The sequence below is a fragment of the Bos mutus genome, chromosome 17 (genome assembly GCF_027580195.1).
Source record: "Bos mutus isolate GX-2022 chromosome 17, NWIPB_WYAK_1.1, whole genome shotgun sequence".
In the NCBI taxonomy this organism is placed as follows: domain Eukaryota; kingdom Metazoa; phylum Chordata; class Mammalia; order Artiodactyla; family Bovidae; genus Bos; species Bos mutus.
In genome coordinates, this window is record NC_091633.1 from 7,504,478 (window position 1) to 7,513,411 (window position 8,934).

General features: G+C 51.2%; 1 protein-coding gene across 1 annotated transcript in view; it reads right to left on the reverse strand.

Annotated features, from left to right (window-relative positions):
- The window catches only part of KIAA1671 (KIAA1671 ortholog), a 185,265-nt gene extending 178,587 nt beyond the window's left edge, over positions 1-6,678 (reverse strand). The window contains exon 1 of the mRNA XM_070385948.1: positions 6,564-6,678. The gene's annotated coding sequence lies outside the window, so the exon portion shown is untranslated. The remainder of the gene's footprint in view (positions 1-6,563) is intronic.
- Between the last annotated feature and the right edge of the window lie 2,256 nt (positions 6,679-8,934).

An 8,934-nucleotide genomic window follows, 5' to 3' on the forward strand; every position in this document is an offset into this window, starting at 1 on the left:
GAACGAACACGTGACTTCTAACCCTGCATCTAGCCCCGGTGGCCTCTGGCCGATCCTCGTAGCCACGGGCTCCCTGAAACCCGCTAATAGCCTTCCCAATGGAGCAGTGTGAATACACCTTAAGCACAGAGCATCCGAGACCCTCCACGGCCAGAGTGGGCTGGTCAAGGCTTGCCCTGGGGACAGAGAGTCCTGTAAACAGTGATCTATTAACAGACAACCCTCCAGCTAGAGCAGAAGGGGAAACACACTGAAGCAGGGTCTTGAGTCACTCCTTTCCCCAAGGCCCTGGAGCTCCAAGAACCAGAAGTTAACCTCAACCAGACCAGTATCATAAATAATAATGATGACAACATTAGCTAACACACGAACATTCATTACAGGGCACTATGTACTTTGCATATATTTTTTTAAACTGATGTATAGTTGATTTATAATGTGCTTGGTTTCAGGTGTACAGCACAGTGATTTAGTTTTATATATATATATATATATATAGTTTATAGATTTAGTTGTATTTCAGATTCTTTTCCCTTATAGGTTATTACAAAATATTTAGTTCCTTGTGCTGTACAGTAGGTCCTTATTAGTCATCTATTTTACATATAGTCATGTGTATCTGTGAATCTCAAACTACTAATTGATCCCTCCCCCATCTCTTTTCCCGTTGGTAACCATACATTTTTTTTCTATGTTTTCGGGTGTATTTCTGTTTTATACATAAGTTCATTTAATCTTTTTTTTAGGTAGGGCATTATGTATTAACTCATCTAATGCTCATCCATCTCAGGAGGCAGGCACCACTGTTACTCCCATTTTACAGATGAGGAAACTGAGGCACCAGGAGGTTAACTACTTTGCCCAAAGTCACACAGCGGGAGAATAATGGAGCTGTGGTCTGAACGCAAGCAGTCTGGATCTTGATTCTCTGCAATGTTCCCAAGAGATGTTGCTGCTGCTGCAGCTGCTAAGTCGCTTCAGTCGTGTCCAACTCTGTGCGACCCCATAGACGGCAGCCCACCAGGCTCCCCCATTCCTGGGATTCTCCAGGCAAGAATACTGGAGTGGGTTGCCATTTCCTTCTCCAATGCATGAAAGTGAAAAGTGAAAGTGAAGTCGCTCAGTCGTGTCCGACTCCTAGCGACCCCATGGACTGCAGCCCACCAGCCTCCTCCGTCCATGGGATTTTCCAGGCAAGAGTACTGGAGTGGGGTGCCATTGCCTTCTCCGAAGAGATGTTCAGATCAGATCAGATCAAATCAGTCACTCAGTCGTGTCTGACTCTTTGCAACCCCATGAATCGTAGCACGCCAGGCCTCCCTGTCCATCACCAACTCCCGGAGTTCATATCTAATTCTGTAACCAACTTTAAGTGTTGCAGAACTCCTCACTCTAACCCAGTCAGGAACCCCCACCCCAACTGCACACTCACAGGATCATTTATTTGTCATCTGCTTGTTGCCAAGTGTTTCACAGACCTTATTGCTAATGGTCACAAGCACCCTGTGTCCATTTTACAAACAGGAAAGACCGACATCCTAAATATCTTTTATTGCAACTGTTCCCCATCCTGGAATCTGTCCTCTTATCGAGTGCAACAGGTATGCAAAGACACATGACCAGGGATGTTAACTGTGACACTGGGTGTCACAGCAAGATAACAGACCACTCAGAATGCCCAGCAGCAGGGCATCTGCTCAGTAACCAACAGCACCTTTCTGCCTTGGCGCATTGTTCAGTTTTTCAAAAGAGTACAGTAAGTCAGCTCAGTCTAATATGGGTTCAGATCTACGTTTAACTTCTGTGTGAAATTCTTTGACTTATGATTGCTGTTGCTCATCTGTTTATTCCACAACTATTCACCAAGGAAATAGCAGTGAAGACAGATAGGGTTTTCCACCTTCTTGGAGGGCTGTCTAGAGGGACAAGAAGCAATACCAACTCCACTGCAACCACCGCAAGGAATAAGAATAATGATACCAACCAACACACACTGAGCACTGACCATGTGCCTTCTCCTTCCCTCCTCACAGCAACCCCCAGAGGCGAGACCCGCTATCATCCCACTGACCAATGAGCAAGGGGCTTCCCTGGTGGCTCGGTGGTTAAAAAAAAAAACCCCACCTACCAATGCAGGAGACACAGGTTCAATCCCTGGGTCAGGAAGATCCCCTGGAGAAGGAAATGGCTCACGCTCCAGTATCCTTGCCTGGAGAATCCCATGGACGGAGGAACCTAGCGGGCTACAGTCCATGGGGTTGCAAAGAGCAGGACATGGCTTGGTGACCAAGTAACAGCAAAACCAAAGAGGAAACTGCAGCTCAGAGAGATTAAGTCACCTGCCCAAGGTCACAGAGCTGATAAGCAGCAGAACCAAGATGCAACTCTTTCCATCTGGCTCCAGAATAGACCAAAAAAAAAATTTTTTTTTAATAGTTAAGAGTGTGATAAGGGCTTGGAAGGAAGTAAACAGAGCATATGGACGTGGAAAGTTTCTGGACAGTCAAGGGAAACTGCTGACTGCATTATCTCTGAGGAGTGGGACTGGGGGTCTTGGGTGGGATTTTATTTTACTTTACATAAAATCATTTTGCCATCTTTGAAGTGTTTGGCGTGTTACGTGTTATTTTCACAATAATACACATATATTATTATTATTATTATTATTTTATTTTGGTTGTGTTGCAGAGAACACAGGATCTTAGTTCTTGGACCAGGGATCCAACCCTTGCCGCCTGTAGTAGAACCACTGGACTCTATGGAGTGAGTCTTAACCAGGGAAGTCTTTATATATATTATTATAGGAATAACATGATGTATGTCATCACATATAACATTATATATATTATTATACTATGTGTGTGTGTGTGTGTGTATGTGTGTGTGTGTGTATCTCTTCTGACTCAGTGATGTAAACATCCAAAGAGCAGGCTTTGGGGACGTCTTTTATATTCTCAGTGGAGATAAGATTCAAAGGTCACTCAACTGAGCAATCAGCAAATGCAATGGTGATAACTACTTCCCAGAAGTCAATCCAGAGTCATTTCCATATTTGTGGCACTTTGACTTCCCCCTCCCTTCCTCCCATTGGGTGGACCAGATTTCTGCAGAGTGAATTCCTAAGGGCAGGGGCTCTTTTGAATTGCCCACAGAAAATGCTCAATAAAATATCCATCACATTGAAGGGGAAAAAAATGTGTGTGTGTCTATCCCTCAATTCAAAGTTTTTGAGCTTCCTTGTAAGTGACAGGAGTTTGAGTAGTGGGCTTGGGCAGTAGGACTCCTTGAAGCCTTGGTTTGATAAACTGCAGAATCAAGGGTCCCAGAAGTAGCATCCCCTGGGTCTGTTGTGAAGAATTTAGAAAAGAACAAAAGAGCTTCCCCAGCGCCCAGCACTTGTAAAGGGTCTGGTAAAAAGTGGTTGTTCTGATATGTTATGTGCTATCTCTAAGTTCTCTCCCCAGTTCTTCCTGGCCAGCTTCCTCCTTTCTGTCCCTGCCTCTTCCTGGAAGCCTCTCTGGGTTTACCCCTGCTGCATCATGACCCAACCTCACCAACCTTCGTGTTTTCTCTGCTCAACCTCCCTGACTCCAAACACGCACAAATTGCAGGTGGGCAGTGGGTTCAAATCCCTGTTCTGCCACTGGGGGCTGGCAAAGGCCTTGCTGCCACACCACTGAGTCCTGAATCTGTAAATCGGGAAGAACAAGCCCTACCTCCTCCCATAGGAAGGTGGTGAGCGTTCCAGGGTGAAGTCCCGGGAGGACCTGGAAGTTTCATGACCCTCCCAGGGCAGGTGGACAACTGATGCACAGGAAGGTGTGCTGAATGGGATGAAACACAGACATTCAAAATATTTAGGCCACTTCCCCTGGGGGTTTCCTTCTCCAGACTGATTGCCTGGCCTCCAGAAAGGGTCTTCAACTGAGCAGCTCTCTAAACACGACACTGACCACTGTCTCTATCCAAGCTCAGTACCGTCGTCACCCCTCACCTGGATTTTCTGAGCAGTCTCCAGCCTCCTGGCACACCCTCATCCAACCTCCCCAAGAGATGGGCAAGCTTCCCAAAACACACATCTGATGCCATCCTTCTCCCCCAGAGAAACTTCCACAGTGCCCCACTGCCCTGGAATAAAGTCCATATCCTTGGGAATAGCTGACCTGGCCCCTTCCAGCTTCTCCTGCCAACACCCCACACTCCCTCCTCTGTCCAGGCCTTTCTGTTCTCTTTACAGCGCACCATCCTCTCCCCACTGTAGACCAGCTCTCCAAGAAAGCTTCCCCGCCTTCCATCCCTCCCCAGGTCATAAGTCCTCAGCCCCTCCTCCCAGACAATTGCCTCTTTTCACATAGACTTTGCCCCTTAAAGGTGTGACCACTAGCCTTCTCTTTGACACACTGTCTTGAAATATTTCTTGAATGAATGAATGAATGCCCTTTTAAAACATTCCCTTTGGGGCTGTCTTTCTGAGTTGGTTAAAGATGTATTCTGGGGGTGCTGAGAGGGGAGAAAGGCTCAGGACAAGATAGTGGACTGTTCCATTCTCCTGCCAAGATCAGTCCTGAATAAAAACCAACCCCCAGGGCCTTCAAAACGGGTGGGGCACCTCCAGAATCTGGGGTGAGGGCTGTACGCCCAGCATCAAGAATCAGTACAGTTGTCTCTACAACTACAGGGCAAGTTGATTGCTCATACCTAGACTGCAAGCCAGAAGGACAGATCCTATATTGCTCTGGGTCTCGTCATTTCTAGTGTCCTCCACATAGTAAGTGCTCAGTACACACCCTAGTTGACCAAAGAGCCGCTCACGTACCTAGACACAGTATTGAATGAAACCCTGTACTTCTCTAGGATAATTGCACCCTTGTCAAGCATGCCAGTCCTTTCAAAAAGATTCCCCCTAAAACCATGAGGACCTCAACGAGTGTCTGCACAACTCCCTCTGGAACTGTCCCAGGGGTGAGATGTCAGTGTCTGGGGGTGAATGCATGTCTGCCCAGGAGCTCTGATGCATTAGCAAAGGAAAACCTGGGCCAAAGGAGAAGTCTTGTCCAAATGGCCAGGTTACTGATTAGCCAAACCCTCAGAGCTTCTCTCTGCAAGGGGGATCAGAGGGGCAATTAAACCCCTTTGGAAGAAAGACCAAGTTAAATATCTCTCTAATCCTGCAGTTTAAAAAGACAGCAAGTTGAGTTTCTTGAACCTTCCTTCAGATACCCTAGGGGAGGCGGCAGGGGATGAGACAAGGGAGAGGAGAGGCCACAGAATGAGGGTGCACGAGTATTTACACAGCCCATACCTGCTTCACATCTTTTATACCTATTAATCCCGCCAGTTACCCAGAAAAGGGAGGACTGCAACCCCACCCCCACTCCATTGTGCCCCGAAGGGAGATCTGGGCTCAGAGATGTTAAGCGTTTTGTCCAAGGTCACAAAGAAGCTGCAAAGAAAAACCACTTTCTTTGTGCAACAGGTACAGTCCTTTCCTTTCCTAAAGGTAGTGGCAGTTCCTGCCTGGAGAAAGTTCAGTCCCGCGGGCAGGAAGCCCTGGCCACCCAGGTGGCGCGCGCAGGTCATACGCCCACGCCACTACGGACCCGCCACGGACCAGAGGAGAAGCAGGGTTTCGGGGCGCGGCGCCCCGGCTACGCGCCGGGTGCTTGCTAGGAGGGTGTGGAAAGGTCGGGCCCGGGTCGGGGGTCAACGCGCCGCTTCCCTTCCCCAGGGCCCCGCCTGTAGCCCTAGGCGGCGCCGCCAGCGGGGTGGGAGCCAGCCGAGCCTGCCGGGGAGCAGGGGGATTGAGCCTTAATCTCATCAGGGAGCCTCTGCCCTGGGAAGGCAAGCGGAGGGGTGCGCAGGCCCGGTGGAGAGGGCGCGTCCGGAGCCCGCGGGGCCCGGAGCGCCGCTCTTTCCACCGCCTCCGCTGCCAGCAGGATCCCTTCGCCTCCGGCTCCGCCTCGATCCGCACCCCCGCTTCCCAGTGTCCACCTCCTGGGCCTCCAACCCGCACGGTCGTCCAGATCCTAGCAGTCGCAGGCTGAGTAGCCCGGATCTCCAACGATCCCCCAGTTCCCGGCCACCAGGTCTCCTCTCGGAATCACTTCCAAGGCTCGGACCAGTGGGGGGCAGGGGAGAGGGATCAACTAGCTCCCAGTTTCCAATCACCGTCCACAGTCACCCGAGGCTGGGGACCCAATAGGACCCCGGGCCACCGGCTCCAGATCCACTCCGAATATCGACTCGCAGGTCCCCAGCCGAGTGGCGCGGGATCCACTGGCTGCCCAGCGCTGTATCTTCCCGCGGGCTCCACTCCCAAGTCTGGAGAGACAGACCTTCCGGCTCTCAAATCGGGATGCCCCTTCCTCGGAGATTCAGAGCCCGGGGAGATCCACCAGGTCCCCACCTCTTTCCAGGCTAACTTTGTCAACTTTTCTCCGGGGGCCTCAGCGGAGCAGAAACTTGGCAGCCACCGCCGGCCACCGCCTCCTCTATCCCCTCACAGGCCGTGGACACGGGACTGATGGCCGGCCCCGATCCGCCGCGGCCGCCGCGCAACCTACCCTAGAGCCGCCGCCGCCTCCGGTCCGCGCCGCGCCGCCACCTGCCCGCAGCCCGCGGCACCTGCCTGCGCCTCCCGCGGCCCCGCGCAGCCTAGCCTGCTGGGGGCGGGGCCTCGGGCTGGGAAGCGCCCCCCGTCGCCATGGGAACCGCGGCCGGCGGCGCCTGCGCGGAGGGCCCCGGGGCGGAGCTCAGCCCGCGGACTTGAGCTCTCGCTTGGCGCCGGGATCGGGGGGACGGTCCGGCAGGTCAGAGGTCGCAAGTTTCCACCGAAACTCCTCCCGGAAGCGCTCCTGGCCCTAGAGCCCCGACCCTGCCTCGCCTGACTCAGAACATTTGTACGTGATGCCTGCTTGCGTTGCCGGGGTTAGACCCCGGCTTTGGCCGGGAGTCACCCACAACACACACCGCGAACCGCCGCCGGGTCTGCGCCCGAGAGCCTAGTGCAGCCTGGGAGCTCGGGAGAGCCTCGCCCATTGAACCGTTTGGGCTACGGGCGCCCGGAGCGAGCCCGGTCTGTGCGTAGTGCTCGCGCCTCCTCGCGGCGAGCAGGGGACTCGCACCCGGGGCGGCTCATTTCCTCTGGAGTACCTACAGTGCGTATCATCCCTGCGGCCTTATGTTGAAGTGGGGGATGAAGGGTGAGCAGAATAGAGACTTTCTGGACAAGCTGAGAGAATCGTAGGAAGTCTCTCCTGAACGATAAAATGTCTGTTTTACTCTACTCATTTCATTCCATAGGTTTCTATTCAGCACCTACAGTATGCTGGATGCCAGGGACCCATCATACCGGTGGGGACTTCACTGGTGATACAGACTTTCATAGAGCTTACAGACACTGTTAATAGTATTTGCACAAATAAGTTGAATTGCATTTGGGACTCGTGCTTCCTTCCTTAGGAAGGAAATGTATGGAGACAATAACTAAAAATGTCAGTTGGACCTCAGTGAAGTCAAAGAAAAAAGAATGTAATGCTGTTTGGCTCCAGGAGATTTGGCAGGGAGCTCCCTTATCTGTCCTTCTGTGTGTGTGTGTGTGTGTGTGTGTGTGTGTGTGTGTAAGAAGGGACTCTTGTTACAGGAGATACATCACATCCATTGTTTCTTTTAATCCGCACCTTTGCAGCAAGGATCAGCACCTCCGTATCTTATCGAGGAGCATTCTGAGGCTCCCTAGGAGACTTGTCCCCGGTGATAGAACCCAGAAGTGGTGAGGTAGTGGCTCTATGACGTCTTGCAGCTTAGAATAATCTCCTGTATCAGCTGGATGTCTGGAGAACAGTCGTCAGTAGGATCCAACTCAGTGGCTTTTAAATACGACTCCCAGGCGCTTCCCTGGTTGTGCAGTTGCTGGGACTCCGTGTTCCCCCTACTCCCAGCCCTGGCTTTTCTCTTCCCAAGGAGGGGGGACAGTGCCAGTCAGGGACTTTCCCAGGACCCCTTCCTTCTCTTCAACCCCTGGTCTAGGAACTAGGTCCCACATACTGTAACTAAGGGTTTGCATGCTGCAACTAAAAAAAGATCCCACATGCTACAACTGGTAATTCTGCATGCCGCAACTAAGACCTGGTACAGCCGAATAAATAAATATGTTAACAAATAAATAAAAAGTAAATCTGACAACCATGCCCAGGGTGGTATCTTCAAGGTAGGGAGAATAGTTGGATAGAAAGTAAAAATGCCTCAAAATCCACCTTTAAAGTAGGGTTTTTCCATTATGTGTGTATTATATCAGCAAAGGCAAGTCCCTGTTTATAGTTCGCTGCCCTTTCTAGAACTTCTGGAAGCAGGAGCTTTTGTCTTTATTTCACTCCTGATTCTCAGTGCCTAGGGCAGGGCTTGGCAAATAGTATGTACTCAGAAAATACTGTGCTTAATTGGATTAAACGCATGAATAACCAACAGTTTATAGAGTACTGACTGCTACCTCTCCCCCTAACCTTATGGGAACTTATTGTCTCTCTGGGCAAATCTCAATTCACCAGAATGTGTGGGTTGAGGGTTCTGTTGAAACTGGATGTCTCTCAGGGGCCCATTTAGCTTAGTCCTCCATCTTGGCATCTCCTCTCTATCCCAGAACTTAAGTGGGGGAGAGAGAAGACAGTCCTTTTTCTACCACTCATCACAGAAACCCCAAACCCAGATATGGCCCCAGCCCTAGCCAGCCCACTCCCAATTTTGCACCCCAAGAAATGCCCAGCTCACACCCAGTGTCAGTGCATCTACCTACATCGGGCTTTGAGGTGGCGGGGTGGGGGGGGGGTCCCAAAAGTGCCAAACTACAACTCCCAGAGTCCTCCTGGCCCCAGGAGGGGCGGGACTTCCTGGTTCAGCCCCACCTTAGCAGATTATCCCTGCATTCCTGTGTCTTCT